At 45.0% G+C, this 16,330-nt stretch overlaps 2 protein-coding genes across 8 annotated transcripts in view; one reads left to right on the top strand and one right to left on the bottom strand.

The window, feature by feature from the left end:
* CRYZL1 (crystallin zeta like 1) overlaps positions 1-3,681 on the bottom strand; it is a 37,159-nt gene extending 33,478 nt beyond the window's left edge. For all 3 annotated transcript variants that reach the window (XM_049858540.1, XM_049858542.1, XM_049858541.1), the window contains exon 1: positions 3,589-3,681. The gene's annotated coding sequence lies outside the window, so the exon portion shown is untranslated. The remainder of the gene's footprint in view (positions 1-3,588) is intronic.
* A 642-nt stretch (positions 3,682-4,323) lies between these two features.
* ITSN1 (intersectin 1) overlaps positions 4,324-16,330 on the top strand; it is a 229,548-nt gene continuing 217,541 nt past the window's right edge. For 4 of the 5 annotated variants that reach the window (XM_049858659.1, XM_049858660.1, XM_049858661.1 and 1 more), the window contains exon 1: positions 4,324-4,558. The gene's annotated coding sequence lies outside the window, so the exon portion shown is untranslated. The remainder of the gene's footprint in view (positions 4,559-16,330) is intronic. The other variant, XM_049858662.1, reaches the window with a different exon arrangement.

Raw genomic sequence — 16,330 nt, 5'->3', positions numbered from 1 at the left:
CAACTCCCTTTACTCTGATTTAATCACGTGACATGGGAACTGTAGGTGGAGGTTGGGAGTAGGGAGATAAACGATTGAGGAATTTTTGTTACTTTCTACCACACTCCTCTCCCTCCTTTCCATTCGACTTAACCACGGCAGTCTTCTCCACCTACTGGAGTCCCTGGGTGGTGCAAATGGTTAACCTGCTCAGCTGCTAACTGAAAGGCTGACGGTCTGAGTCCACCCAGAGGCACCTAGTAAGAAAGGCCTGGTGATCTACTTCCAAAATCAGCTATTAAAAACCCTATGGAGCAGTTCTACTCTGACACACATGGGGTTACCATGATTCAAAAGTGATTCAATGGCAATTGATTTTTTCTCTACCTACTATTATTGCGGAAACCCTGGTGGCATAGTGGTTAAGAGCTATGCTTGCTAACCAAAAGGTTAGCAGTTCGAATCTACCAGGCGCTCCTTGGGAACTCTATGGGGCAGTTCTACTCTGTCCTATGGCGTCACTATGAGTCAGAAATGAGTCGATGGCAACGGGTTTGGTTTTTTGGTTTACTATTATTGCAGTTTGTAAATGCTTATTTAATTTTCGAATTCACTATAGTATCTTGGAGACATTGCTGGTTCAGTGGTAGACTTCTTCCCTTTAATGGGGGAGACCTGCCTTGATTCTGGGCCAACGCACCTATTGTGGAGCTACCACCCATCTGTCAGCAGAGGCTTTCATGTTGTTATGATGCTGAACACGTTTCAGTGGAGCTCCTAGACTCAGATGGACTAGGAAAAAAGGTCTGGCAATTTAATTCCAAAAATCAGCCAAAGAAAGCCCTGTGGAGCACAGTTCTACTCTGACACTCATGGGGTGGCCGTGCAGCTAACAGCAACAGGCATCTTGAAGAATCCATTGTTTGCTTCAGTATAAAATATGAATTGTAATGTGATTAAATATTTACCAGTATGTTCAGAATCAAGAAAAGATAATTTTCATAAAATGTATCATATTTATAATGTACAAAAATGGAAGAAAATTATTTTGTAAAATACCATATCTTATCATGTGTGGATATGTGTATTCCTGCTCGTCTACTTAAAAACTCCCCTTAATTCTTTGGAGCTAAGAAAAGCATCGACAGCACTGGGTTTTTTTTAAGAAAAGCAAAGACAGCTTTTCTAATGTTGTCTTTGAAACATTCTATGTAAAGTTCACCGTTTAGGGGCAAGAAAACCTTCATGTTTATCAATTAGAAAAAAGAGAGTTCACCAAAAACAAAAAACACTGTGATTCCATAGTGAAGTATTTTAAGAATTTTCAAGTTCACCCACCTTCCTTCTTTGAGGAAGGACAAAAATGAATCAAGACTCATTACTGACCAGGGTACAGCCCTGGTCTAGAGGCCTAAGTGCTTCCTTGAGGTTCTCAACTCTTTTCTTCAATCCAGAATTTTCATTTTAAAATCACAGTACAGAGAGTTGTAAATCTATCAAACCACTTCAGTGAGAGGTAGCCTGATTTTGTGGGGAGCCCTCTCCATTTCAAATGTGAACATCTCATCCCCTCCCATAATCTGGAGCAGGAGCATCAGCAAAGTGAAGCTAGTAAGAATACTCTGCAGTGGTTGTAGACAGGATTTATATGTCACAACTGGCCTAAGTGAATCCTAGCCCCCTTACTTACTAGCTGTATGACTCTGGGCCACTTTTAACCTTTCTGGTCACCATGAATCAGAATTGACTGGACAACAATCTGTTTGGTTTTTTTTTGGGGGGGGCGAGGGAGCCTTAATTTGGTTCCTGGGTGGTGCAAATGGTTGTCAACTAACCCAAAGTTTGGCAATTTAAACCCACCCAGCAGCATTGTGGAAGGCATGAAAACCCAAAAGAGCAGTTCTACTCTGTAACACGTGGGGTTGCCATAAGTTGGGATGGACTTGATGGCAACAGGTTCGGTTTGGTTGAGTTTTTGGGCTTTAGTTTTCATACCTATAAAATAGGTATAATAGTAGTAATTACTTCACACAGTTGCTGTGAGGATTAAATAATACCTGTAAGAGCCCTGGTGGCGCAGTGGTTAAGAGTTCGGTTGCAAATCAAGAGGCTGGCAGTTCATATCCACCAGCGGCTCCTTGGAAACCCTTTGGGGCAGTTCTACTCTGTCCTATAGGGTAGCTGAGTTGGAATTAACTGGACAGCAATGGGCACCAAATTAGCATTCAATATATTTACTTATTTCTGTAAATTGGGAGAGAACCTCTAAGGTAGCTCTTCAGCTTGTGTCACAAAGAGACAAAAAGTCTGGTTATGAGCAACCTGACCTTTCAGTTTCTGCAGTGGCTTATTATATCATCTGGATCTACAGGGACGGTCCAACACAGCAGCCACTAGACACATGTGGCTACTGAGCACTTGCCTGGTCGGAATTAAGATGTGCTTTAAGTGCAAAAGACTGAATTTCGAAGATTTAGGAAAAAAAAAAAAAAACTTCAGCTTTTATATTGATTACTTATTGATATGTTTTGGCTATACTGTGTTAAATGAAATATAAAAAAACCAAAACCAAACCCAGTGCCGTCGAGTTGATTCCGACTCGTAGGGACCCTATAAGACAGAGTAGAACTGCCCCACAGAGTTTCCAAGAAGCGCGTGGAGGATTCGAACTGCCGACCTTTTGGTTAGCAGCTGTAGCACTTAACCACTACACCACCCAGGGTTTCCAAATGAAATATACTACTATATTAATTTCACGTTTTTCTTCCCACTTTTTAAAAATGTGGACACCAGAAATTTAAAGTTACCTAAGTGGTTCGCATTGTATTTGCATTGGATAGAATTGATGAGGCACCTTGGTACCCATAACAGGACTGGCAGCTCCTAGGAGGAGGTTCTCAGGCCTGTCCCCAGACAATAGGTCTCTGCACTTTGACAAAATCCCCAGGTGATTCTTCCGCATTGCTCCGGGGTATTCGGCTGTTTGGCTGGATGAAGAGAGCAAATCTGGCCCTAAAGCCACCTTCCTTTCGGTAATTGATTATAGAAGGGGTACAGGGGAAAGAAGAGTTAGGGAGAAAAAGCAAGGGAGATACATGCAACCTGGGAGATAGACGAAACCTGGGAGATAAGTAGAAGGGGAGAGAGATGCAAACGGAGATAAAACCTACAATTAAAAACCCATACAGGGCCAGTAAGGACCCCAGTGGCGCAGTGGTTAAAGCGCTCGCTGCTAACTGAAAGGTTGGCGGTGCGACCCCACCAGCCGGGCGGGAGAAAGACGTGGTGGTCTGCTTCCGTAAAGATTACAGCCTTGGAAACCCCTATGGCGCAGTTCTGCTCTGTCCTGCAGGGTCGCTAGGAGTTGGAATGCACTCGACCGCCATGGGTTCGGTTTCCTGGTATTTTAACGCGCCAGGAAACTGTCCGCCAAGTTTTATCCGCTCCTGTGCGGCCTCGGCTAAGCTAGGCCTGGACGTGAGCACGTCTGAGGTGGGGATGCGACGCGAACCACCACCCGCCCAGAGCTGGCGGTTCCGCTCGGTGTCCTTCCACCTTTCCCCCAAAGCCCTGACACCCAAGACACACATCGCCTTTCCCGAGGCTCACCTGTCTCCGGGCGGCCCCAAAGCCCTGCAGCTTAGCCACCGCCACCTTCAAGCCCTTCCGCAGAGAGCCCGCCCCTTCGCTCCACGCTGCTGCTCCTATTGGTCTGTTAACTCGTCACTCCTGCAGGGCTGGGCACGACCTCCGGAGGTTGCGCAGAACGCCATAGCAACCGGATTCGGAACTACATCTCCCGGCATGCCCGCGCGGGGGCGGAGCCAGGCCCCTCACTAGGGGCTACCAATAAACGGGGGAGGTTTTATGCAAATTTATGTTTAAAGACCACACCCTTCCTCAGTCCCACCGTATTCCTGACCACTTTCCGTAACTAAGTTAGTTGAACGCACCCTATCTAGTATCTGGAAAGGCAATGACAGATGCACTGAAATCGTGGATCTAAACTCCATAAGCCCCGACACAGAAATCACAGACCAGAAACCTCCGGTTACGACTTCGCGGAGGAGGTGGGGGTGGGGAGGCAAGAGACCTACGCCCGCCCCATTCGCGCATGTTGATTGGCTTATTCGGCTGTCACTCCGTCCTCCTCCACCCTTTCGGCTCCTCCTCCTTCGGGCCCGCGGTGGGCGGAGCTAGCGATAGGGGGCGGTGCGGAGGGTTAGGCCCGTTCTTCTGATTGGCAGGCTGTTTGTCCCCGCCCGCTTATGGGCGGGGACGGAGGGTGGGTGGGGCGGGAGAGGCAGCCGAGGGATGTGAGGAGATAGGCGGGAGAAAGGAGCGAGGGAGCGAGGGAGGGAGCGAAGGAGGTAGAGAGCAGCGGCGGGCCAGGGGAGGGAGCGCAGCTTGGTTGCTCCGTAGTACGGCGGCTCGCGAGGGAGAATCCCGAGCGGGCTCCGGGATCGACGGAGAGGCGGGCGGGGATGGTGAGCGGTGCTGCGGCTGGTCAGCGCCTGCCCGCGGCGTGTGCGCTGCACTGATTGCCCGGCGCGGCCGCGCGGATCCGCCTGGAGATGAGGTGAGGAGCAGGCGGGCGGAGGGCGGCGGCCTGGGCGGGGGTCGCGGGGTCGGCGCCATGGCCGCCCGGGGCGCCCTCCCGCGGGCCGGCGCGCGTCCCTGGGGCCGCCCTGCAGCGCCGCCGCGCGCCTCGCCCTTCCATCCTCCCGGGCGGCGGCCGGGCCGGCGTGGGCTTGCGGGGCGCCTCCAGCGCGAGGCCCCCTCGGCGGCCGGCGGTCCTTCCAGGGCTGACCCGGGCGCCCTCGGCCGCCGGAGCGCGGGGGCCGGCCCAGCCTCGCCCCTCGCCGGCGCCGCCTCCCCGCGCCCACGGCGCGTCTCCCGTTGGCGGCGCCGGCTGCCTGCATGATCCGCCGGTGAAGGGCGCTCAATGCCGCGCGGCCGAGCCCGACTGCCGGGCCGCCCAGGGGCGCCGCATCGAGCGCGGCCCCTCCGCAGCCCCGGCCGCCGCGCCTCCCCGCGCAGCCCTCGCTCCGGGTGGGCGCCAGGCCGGGAGGAGACGCCGCGCAGCCCCGGGAAGGGGGCCGCGGGGAGAGGCTGCATCTCGGCTGCCGTTTGCCCGGGGCGCGAAGACGGTTCGCAGGTGACGTTTCTTGCGGGCGTCTTCTGTGTTGGCATTCGGACCGAGGAAGCGTCTGCTTTTGGAGAACAGATGAGTGGCTTCTCCTTGGGGTTGGAGGCAATGGAGGTTTTTGATAGCCTCTTAAATATGAGAAGTTTCCTTTAGAAGTTTGCCATCGTCGGTGCTGCACCGATCCGAAATTTTAAATACATGCAGGCTTTTCTGGCCAGATGCGTTTCTTTGTGCGATTATCTATTGGCATCCTCCCCTAAAGGATTTTCGTGGACGAAACATGCAAATAATAAAAATCGAGGGCAGCAAAAAGCACAGATCCTAAAAACAAGTACAATAACAAGCAAATGTCATCTGGAAAATTTTCAGTTCTGTTAGCAGGGAGGCAGTTTTACTAGTGCCGTGGCACCTCTGAAGAAACATGCCGAGAGATCTGGTTACGGATTTCCTAGTGGACGGGGTCTGAGGGCAGGTCAGCCGGTTTGCGTGGTGCGCTCTTAACCCCTAAAATGTGCTGCATGCGTCTGCCTGGGTATCTTTATTTTTAGATGATTTTAAGGTTGAGAGTGCAGAAGCTTAAACAGCTCAAAGTTATCTGAGAACAAGATACTGTGTAAGAAGAGACACTTTTTGTGATTTTTAGTTTTTTTTTTTTTTGGCTGGTCTTGAAATGCGTTGTTTTTGATGAGTGTTTGCTTATCACTAAGACATCTTTAAAAAAAAATTAAAGTTCTTTCAGCGTTAAAATTATTTCAGCCACCTTTAAGTGATTCCAGTAAGGGGCATTTCTGACAGTAGGTTAAAAAAAATTGGTATTTGTCTAAAGAATGTATCTCTTGAAATTGCCGAGGCACGTGGTACCTTCGCAAAACTATTATTATTCTGCCTGAGTAAGAGAGGAAATGAACACATTTTTAATGTACTTTGGAACCCCGTGGATTGTTCAGATAGATACTCGGCATTGTGAAATAGGGCATAAAATGACTGGTAGCAAGCTAGTTCCTTGAAAAGTTTTTCACTCTTAGCATATTTATTCTCTGTTGGCTGGCAATTTCTTTCTTAATGCTTATCTCTAATATTGGTATAGAACTCTGCATGTGTTCACCATTTCCCCAAATGCCTGGGTAGAGACAAACTCTCAAAACTCGTGTAGGAAATTAAGAAGAAAGTGATGGTAAATTCCTCTAGTCTTAGCCATCTTTTTAATTTGTTAAATTTGTGAATTATAGAGAATGAATTATACGAGGGTTGGGTTTACCTTACTCAGCTCAAATCCCCCTGCGTAGCACTGTCTTGAGCCTTTTGCATGTGATCATTCCCTTCTGAAGGGCTCCATCACTGGCTGGTTGGGTTTCTCAAATTCTGGACCTCAGATCACAGACATCAACAATGACTGAGGGTTATTGTTTCTGTCAGCTCATCTCAGAGTTAGATTGCCTGGGCGTGGGACTCCAGCATTGGTATTTTCAACAAGTTCTCTAGGGCTCTTTCCTGTGTGGTAAAGTTGGAGAACAACTGGTATTGTGCTTCCTTGTCACTGAGTGTCTCCTGGATTGTATGCAGTTCTTTATGACGACATCTTTAAGTGGATAGCAAGATTTTCAAATGCTAGGATGTTTTACCATAGGCTGCTCATGAAAGCCTATTGATCGTGACCTTCACCTGTGTAATATACCTGTCCTCCAAGTTTCAGAAGGGCTGAGACTTTGGCTTACCACTGTGTCCTCAGGGCCTAGAATAGTGCCTGGAGGAAAGAGATCAAATATTTGTTGAGTAAACGAGTGACCTGCATTGCATTGAGACCAAATTTGAAAATCTTGTGAAATTAACCTTGTCACTTAGTTTCGTTGTTGTTAGGTGCCATCAAGTCAGTTCCGACTCATAGCGACCCTGTGCACAACAGAACGAAACACTGCCCAGTTCTGAGCCATCCCCACAATCGTTGTTACGCTTGAGCTCCTTGTTGCAGCCACTTGTGTCAATCCACCTCTTTGAGGGTCTTCCTCTTTTCCGCTGACCCTGTACTCTGCCAAGTGTGATGTCCTTCTCCAGGAGCTGATCCCTCCTGACAACATGTCCAAAGTATGTAAGACGCAGTCTCGCCATCCTTGCTTCTAAGGAGTATTCTGGTTGTACTTTTTCTAAGACAGATTTGTTCGTACTTTTGGCAGTCCATGGTATATTCAATATTCTTTGTCAACACCACAATTCAAAGGCGTCAGTTCTTCTTCGGTCTTCCTTATTCATTATTTCACATGCATACGATGCGATTGAAAATACCATGGCTTGGGTCAGGCGCACCTTAGTCTTCAAGGTGACATCTTTGCTCTTCAACAGAAAAGAGGTCCTTTGCAGCAGATTTACCCAATGCAATGTGTCTTGATTTCTTGACTGCTGCTTCCATGGCTGTTGATTGTGGATCCAGGTAAAATGAAATCCTTGACAACTTCAATCTTTTCTCCATTTATCATGATGTTGCTCATTGGTCCAGTTGTGAGGATTTTTGTTTCCTTTATGCTGAGATGTAATCCATACTGAAGGCTGTGGCCTTTGATCTTCATTAGTAAGTGCTTCAAGTCCTCTTCACTTTCAGCTAGCAAGGTTATGTCATCTGCATAATGCAGGTTGTTAATGAGTCTTCCTCCAATCCTAATGCCCTGTTCTTCTTCATGATGGAAGGAATGCACAGAGTCATCATCCCAAAAAGAATTAGTCGATATTCAACCACTTGAAGAGGTGGCATATAATCAGGAACTGATGGTACTGAAGGAAGAAGTCCAAGCTGCTCTGAAGGCGTTGGCAAAAAACAAGGCTCCAAGAATTGATGGAATATCAAATGAGATGTTTCGACAAACATGCAGCGCTGGAGGTGCTCACTCGCCTATGCCAAGACATATGGAGGACAGCTTCCTGGCCAACTGACTGGAAGAGATCCATATTTATGCCTGTTCCTGAGAAAGGTGATCTAACCGAACGTGGAAATTACAGAACGCTATCATCAATATCACACGCAAGCAAAATTTTGCTGAAGATCATTCAAAAACAGCTGAAGCAGTATGTCGACAGGGAACTGCCAGAAGTTCAGGCCAGTTTCAGAAGAGGACATGGAACCAGGGGTATCATTGCTGATGTCAGATGGATCCTGGCTGAAAGAAGAGAATACCAGAAGGATGTTTACCTGTGTTTTATTGACTATGCAAAGGCATCTGACTGTGTAGATCATAACAAACTATGGATAACACTGCAAAGAATGGGAATTCCAGAACACTTAATTGTGCTCATGAGGAGCCTTTACATAGATCAAGAGGCGTTTGTTTGTACAGAACAAGGGGATACTGATTGGTTTAAAGTAAGGAAAGGTGTGCATCAGGGTTGTATTCTTTCACCATACCTATTCAGTCTGTATGCTGAGCAAATAATGTCACTTAGTAGGCACTGCATGTATAAATTAGGAGCGATGCGGACTATACCTGAGTCATTTCTGTGAGGCTTGAAAGGAGAGAGCCTTTCTGAGGACCTGGGGAGTGCATAGGGTGGTGAGATGGAGAGAAGGCCCCTGGGAAATGTTTACTTGGAGACTCAAAATGTAAATTTAAGTCACAGTGAGGCAGTAAATCACTGTATTATCGATACATGAAAATGCCATTTTTATAAGCTGTGATAAGCAAGCCCAGTATAAGGCTGTAGAAATTGGTTTCTGGTAAGTATAGAAAATTGGCATATTTTTCTGTTTCATTTTTCATGCTAATAAAATAGGGTCTTCACTCCCTTCTTTCAGAGTTTAACCTGTTACTGTTGTTGTTGGGTGCTTTCGGGTCAATTCCGACTCATAGCGACCTCATGTGACAGAACTGCCCTGTAGGGCTTCCAAGGCTGTAAGTCTTTACAGAAGCAGACTGCTGCATCTCTGTCCTGTGGCACAGCTGGTGGGTTTGAACCCCTGACCTTTTGGTTAGGAGCGGAGCGCTTTAACCACTGCACCGCAGGGCTCCTTTCCAGGGCATCTAAACCCATTGCCTTCAAGTTGATTCTGACTCATAGAGACCCTGTAGGACAGAGTAGAACTGCCCTCTTAGGGTTTCCAAGGAGCACCTGGTGGATTTGAACTGCTGACCTTTTGGTTAGCAGACATAGCTTTTAACCACGATGCCACCAGGGTTTCCATGCCACTAGGGCATCTAAAAAAAAAAAATTCTAGGGCTCCATAAATAACAGGCTGTTAATGTGACGTTGAGGGTGTTGGATAGCAGTGTGGTTAAGCATGCAACTGTGGAGATACTGGGTTTGACCACATAGTCTGTCACTTTGATCAGGTCACCTAATCTCTTGGGTGCCTCAGTTTTCTCAGCTGAAAATGGGGGTAATTATACCCACCCAGGACAGTGATGTTGATCTAAAGTAAAGTTTAAATACGCTTCTTAGTGCTTATGTAAGTTCTTGAAACACGTAAATGGTTGTGATGATGTTGAAGAATTGGGGTATATGAAAATATATAAAATGCCAAAGCTAATCCATTTAAATTTTTATACTTCTGTACTTTATGATAGTAAGTGAAAATCCATTGCTTTAAAAAGTCTTTTGATAATTTCTTGGTACCAAATATGGGTACTCTAGAGGGTCACTGTGAGTTGGAATCGAATCAACGGCAGTGGGTTTTTTTAAAATATGGATAATTTTTGAGCTGGATAAGCAAAGTAAACATTTAAAAGTATTTAATAAACCATCAAATAGTTTGTAAATATGGGTTAAAAAAAGGATAAACCTTGTGATCACGTTCAGCTTAATTTTATTTTAGAACCAATCTGATAGTTCTTGATGATTCGCTAATACCCCTTGTGTTTTAAAAGATTGCATGTTTGTGGTAGAAAAATTGGAGTACAGAAGAGTAAAAAGTAGAAAACTAAAATGCTTGTGAACTCACTACCTGAGTCCTACCCCTCCGAACCTTTATTTGTGCGCCTGTGGATATTCAGACGTATTTTTTTGGTGGTAAAAACGGGAGCCTGCCTATAGCTGTGGTTTTGTAACCTGCTTTTTTTTTTTTTTTTTGCTTAACATCTCATCATGAATGTCTCTGCGTGTCTGAATTGTCAGTTGTTTAATAGTTGTATTATTTTTTAATGGACTGAATAACAGTACACTTTATACATCTGTGATAAGTTAACCAATTTATTAGATACTTTGTTTCATCCCCCCATTATCAATAACCCTGCAGTGACTATCCTACCTACCTCTCCGTATGTACCTGTGAGATTTTTTTCTTTAAGATAACTTTCTAAAAGTGCACTTGCAGAATCAAAGGATATATGCTAGGTGTTAAGGTTTTTGATACATACTTCCAATTTCAGTCAGAGAGGTTGTTAACAATTTACCATCCTACCCCAGAGTATAAAGTGTACCAGTTTCTCCATTTGTTTTGAGTGTCTTAGCCAGCGACAGGCCTAGTGGATTATTTATTTTTAGAATTTTAATATAACTGTCTAGGAGGAGCTCTAGTGGTGCAGTGGTTAAGGGCTCAACTGTGAATGGAAAGGTCTGCGGTTTGAACCTACCAGCTGCTCTGAGGGAGAAAGCTGTGGCAGTCTGCTTCTGTAAAGATTACAGCCTTGGAAACCCTATGGGGCAGTTCTTCTCTGTCCTGCAGGGTCGCGGTGAGTCGGAATCGACTCGACAACGACAGGTGATATAACCTGCTTAGTACGTGATACAGAAAGGCAGGACACCCATGTGCCTGTAATAGTGATAAAAACCAAACACCAAACCCGTTGCCTGCTGTCGAGTCGATTTGTAACAGGGATAGAGAACATTTTCAAGCCCTGCTTAAGTGCCTGGCACTTTGTAGCATTTTATATGCACCAACTCACTTAACTTTCATAAGATCTACGGAGTACACACGTTTCACAGATAAGCGTGCCTCAGACACCAAGGTACCAGGAGTGAAGTGACTTACAGAGCCAGCAAGTGGTTGAGCAGATTCTGACTTTGGGCCACCATTCTGTTCTGCCTGTTTCCTGGGCACATTTTATAGGCACTTGGGTACTTTTTACATTCCTTATTTCTGTTTTGTAGTAACGTAGAGGTTCCCTGACATGTATTAATGTAGAAATTAGCCAGGGCACAAATATGAATTCCTGTCATTGAAGAGTGAGTCCCGTAGGTTAACTCATAAATCAGCCTCCTCAACTGTCTAGCACTCAGCCTTCAAGCAGTCTTATTATCCTTTACTTTGTAGAGGCTTTCCTAAAGTGCCCCTGCATGAAAAAACAGGATTAAAGTGATGGAGAAGACTAGTGGAATTTGAAAAGGCACTTCACTTGTGGCGTGGACTTGCCCTGGACAAGACTCTACAGAAGTGTCATCAGGGAGAGGCAGGAGTCTGCCCAGACATCCCCATGTTGACCAGTTTGGGAATTTCTAGTGGGCTGTGGAAGTTCATGTGGCAATGTGAAGGCCTCAGTGTGAAGAGGTTCATGGAGCCACTGAAATCAATTAAGAAAAACTTCTATTAATAAATGTGATGGTAGAAATCATCAAAGTTTTGTTGCTGAAGCATGTCGCTCCCTAGCAAAGTGAATTTCATGCAGGTTAATCTTATTTCAATTCATTACTGCTCTTTTAACCTTTTTTTAGTAGAACCAGTGATAGGTAGCTTGCCTTAGTTTATTTCACAGAGAGAGTGTTGGTGAACTCTTTTTGGCTTCATCTCTCTGGCCTGAGTTGGTCTGTGCTGCCCAGCAGGTAGGGCTGCCAGCCACGCCTCAGTTTTAAGCTGGTCACCAAAACTTACCCTCACTGTTGTGTGGGCCGGCGTGCCACCAAGGCCTTGCAGGAGTGGTACTGAATGCTTGTCACTCTTCATCGTGTGGTACAGCCAGGAGTTGAACCACGGGATGTGACAGTTTGGTATTCATTTGAATTTGAATGTGAAGACAGCAAGGTCAGCAGTTGGTCAGAGTTTTATCTGGGCCAGTTAAATTTAAATGTCCTTTCCTTAATACCGGAGGACGGAGCGTTTGATCTTCTCTTGCTTTGGCAAGCAAAGCAGTCGTAGTGATATGTTAGTGATGGTTTTGTTCGTCCTTGCATTTTGTATGCAAGTCCTTCTGGTGACCGGTGGCATGCATTTGCAAGACATGGATACAGATGGTGGAAAGGAACAAAGGCACCTGGTTTTTAGTGCCAAGCTTTATCCAACTGAGTTAAGAAGGACATTGACTCTCATGATAAAGTATTGAAACAAGAAGCCTTTGGGGGCATTCAGTGTGTGTGTGTTTGTGTGGGTGCATGTGCATATGCGTGTGTGCACACACAACAGGGGTAATTACTTCTGCCTAAGGTAAACTTTCTAAGGACTTGTTCTAACAAGGTACTAAAGAAGGACACGAGCCATGTGTTGTCTTATAACCCATCATGTGAATGCATACACACCATTCCTGGGGATCACCTGTAACGAGACCATCGTGTGAATGCGTACACACCATTCCTGGGGATCACCTGTTAACGAGACCATCGTGTGAATGCGCACACACCATTCCTGGGGATCACCTGTAGCAACAATCTGTTTACTGTGGATCCGATGTTTTGTAAAAATCAATTCATTTCTCCTATAAAAAAAGTAATCTTTTTGTTTCTGAAATGACTTGAAACTCAACTGCCCCATTCTTGCAGAATTGTGTTTATTGGTGCATAAAAGCTGTGCGGCCAGTAATGAGAGAAGCCTTGAAAAATAGAAAGATAGGAGCATGGTTCCCGGTATATGACAGGTTTCAGTAATTATAGCCCCCCCTTATTTCTCCTCCATTCCCACTTACTGTAAGTAGTTCATCTTTACCACAGTAAATGACAGTAAATTTAGCATAGGCAGTAGTGCATATTTTTAGATACTTTCAAATGTGTAAAAAATTGTTCTTTAAGTAATTAGGGTGATTGAGGAGGAAGAGCACTTGGTAAAGGGTTGCTAGGATGTAAGCTGTATGAGGGCAGGGTTTGTCTGCGTTACTGTTTTACAGACCTAGAATAGTGCCTGGTGCGCACACATCAGGTATGTACTGAAGTGTTGAGTAGATCAGTATTTGGGGACTGAAGGGCTGCTGGCCCAAGGGGCTAAACGCTGTGAGCAAGGAAGAAACAGGCAAGAAGCAGGAATAGATGGGTGCTGACTTGGATTTTGTTCTGAGTCAGTGGGAAGTGAGCAGCTAGTGTAAGTTTTAAGTAGGCGAGTACCATGATTTGCTTTATGTTTAAAAAGGTCCTTCTGGATGTCATGTGGGGAGTGGGTTAGAGGAGGGCAAGAGACAAATGGTGAACTGACTCCACTTAAGCAGTTCGAACTCACCGGTCGCTCTGTGGGAGCTGCTTCTGTAAAGAGTGCAGCCTTGGAAACCCTGTGGGGCAGTTCTACCCTGGCCTATAGGGTTGCTGTGAGTCAGAATCAACTCGATGGCAGTGGGTGTGTTCAATTATCTGTGGATGTTGATGTTTCTACTTAGTTTTGTGCATAATCTTTACAATGAGGTAGTGTGACTTACCTTTTGAGGTCTCTGACATGATATAATGATAGTGATTTGTATAAACTTTGAAGAGTTCTCTGGGAAAAAGAGCACCCATAAAACTACCATTATTGTTGACAAAATAGCAATGTCAAATAAAGATCAGAAATGATTTAACTTTTTAAGCGTTAGCTGGTGTTATTAAAAGAGATTTCTGATAGAGATTTTCTATTTGCATTTCTTGGTGAAAGAAGCTTTAAATATATGAAAATGAATGATTGAAATAGCAGTTTTATGAATTGAGTATCTATGGCGGCTATTCTCTTTGCTGACAGCCTAATTTGTAAAACGCTGCCCTTGTCTGCCTTTTCTGGAGTTTTCGTTAGTATCAAATCCCGAGTAAAAAAACCAAACCCATTGCTGTCAAGTTGATTCCGATTCATAGCGACCCTGTAGGACAAGGTAGAACTGCCCCATACAGTTTCCAAGGAGCTGCTGGTGCATTCCAACTGCTGGACCTTTTGATTAGCAGCCTAACTCTTAACCACTGTGTCACCAGGGCTCCAATTCAAGGAGAGGGAAATACTGCAGTAATTGTAACCTTAGATTACTTCCTTAGTTCAGTTAATTTTAAACCATAGTCATTATCTGTTATCTTCAGTTGATTTGATCTCATTAAGTGAGGTGATACTACAGTTGTGATTAGATATTTAAAAAAAATAATGTTTTTCTTACTACAAAAGCAGCACGTTTATAGAAGAAAGCTTTTGAAAATATAGGTGAGGAAAGAAGACAAAGCAAAACAGAGCAAACAAAACTGTACCCATAGTCTCACCTCCAGAGATAATGACTGTTAATACCTTGTGAGGGGTCAGCATACTCAAATTGCCTGGCAGATACCTGATGTGAAGCTGTTGGATCTGGGAGTCCTGAAGGCATGTTAAGGGCTGTGGGGACTGAATGTTGGTCCTATCAGTGGGGCAGCCCTGAGCCAGTCAGCCCAGATGTTTTTGGCCCTGGAAGGATGCTTCCTGGTGCTACCATACCTTTCAGTTTTTCAAGAGCAGCTGGAAAGCTAGAAATACGGGTTTCATGTGACCCCTCCCTATTCTTAATGTGGGCCCCAATTTTTATTAACACATTGGCGTTCAAACAGAGCATGTCCCGGGGCTGAACTCAGTCCTTGTTGCCTTGCCAGTTTGCTACCTCAGGCACATACTGTTTGTAGCGTGTGTTTTTCATTGAATAAGTTAGACTATGTCTGCAGCCTTTTCCTATACATTATCATTTATCTAATCAGCCACTTAATTGCCAGACATTTAGATTCTCTCCATTTTTTTGCTTTACCGAAGAGAGGTGAAATTCTTGGACCAGGAAATCTATTTCCAAAGCCTGACAGACTGGCTGTCCTATGCTGCCCTCCAGTGTGTTCTGTGATGGTGTGAGATATATGTGGTTCCTGGTCCCTTCAAGGTCCTGGTGAAACCATGGGAAACAGTAGTAGCCAGCTTCATTTGTCCTAACTTGCATTTTTTGTGTCACCATTGAGGTTGAATATTTTTTAAATGCTTACTGACCCTTTACAGATTTATTTGATAATCAGTCACCTTGCTAGAACTCTTGGTTCAAGTAGTATTTTTTTTTTTGTTATTTATTCAGTGCTTCCTAACCTTTTTAAAATCATGGCACCCCCAGAAAATGATACTATTAGTATCGCACATAGGGACTCTCCCAAAGTTGAACGCATCGGCTTTTTGGCCACATCTGTAACTCACCTGAAGTTCCACGATTGGGAAGTCGTGAGCTCCTCAGCCATTGAGTGGATGTTGGAGCACATGCTGTATGCCTGACATTGCTCTAGGTGCCTAGTCTTGAGCCAAGATAGACAGGCTCTCAGCCTTCTAAGACTTTTTAGCTTCTTTTCAGTTCTCTTGGTTTTTCAGGCAGGCCAACATATTTGTAAAAGACAGTTTTTGTGGTTAGAATTCATAATTTATTTTTTAACTTGTTTTTGTTAACTGGTCCAAACTTCTAAAACAGTGATGAATGCTAATTACACGTTAATCTCTTAAATTCAATTTAATTCTCTTAAATTTTATTAAACTCTGGATCTTTTGCGAGAGTCTGGAACAGACTTTAGTTTTCAGGGCCTTATTTTGCTTATGAGAAAACCAAGGTATTAAGCTGGGAGGAGCCCTGGTGGTACAGTGGCTAAGAGTTTGGCTGCTAACCAAAAGGTCAGCAGTTTGAATCTACCAGCTGCTCCCTGGAAACCTTAGGAGCAGTTCATCAAGTTCAGAATCGACTCGATGGCAGCAGGATTGATTTATGTAATGAGAGTCTTTGGACTATCTCTCTGACCCAGCATAAACCCATTAACTGTCCTTAGCCTACACATCCAATCCCTTCCAACCTTCTCCTCCACCGAAAAGTCACAGTTGATTGAAACAGGGTTGAGTACCTGACTCAGGTATCTCAATCAATATTACTTCCCTGGAAATTTGAAATTGGGCCCAGTAGAGAGGATTTGGTCTTGATGTGCTCAGGGACCATAAGGTGAAAACTTGGGATTTATAGGCGGTTTTGTTTTGCCATTGGGTTGAGGAGGACAGAGAAGAGTGGTTTATGGGTGGAAAGAATATGTATCTAGAGAGAAGCAGAAAGAGAGAATGCAACCTGGGCCTCTAATAGCTTTATATCTTTCTATTCCAGT

Source organism: Elephas maximus, chromosome 18 (assembly GCF_024166365.1).
Source record: "Elephas maximus indicus isolate mEleMax1 chromosome 18, mEleMax1 primary haplotype, whole genome shotgun sequence".
Taxonomy (NCBI): domain Eukaryota; kingdom Metazoa; phylum Chordata; class Mammalia; order Proboscidea; family Elephantidae; genus Elephas; species Elephas maximus.
Note: the sequence above shows the minus strand (reverse complement) of the source record. Positions and strands in the feature narration are given on the sequence as shown.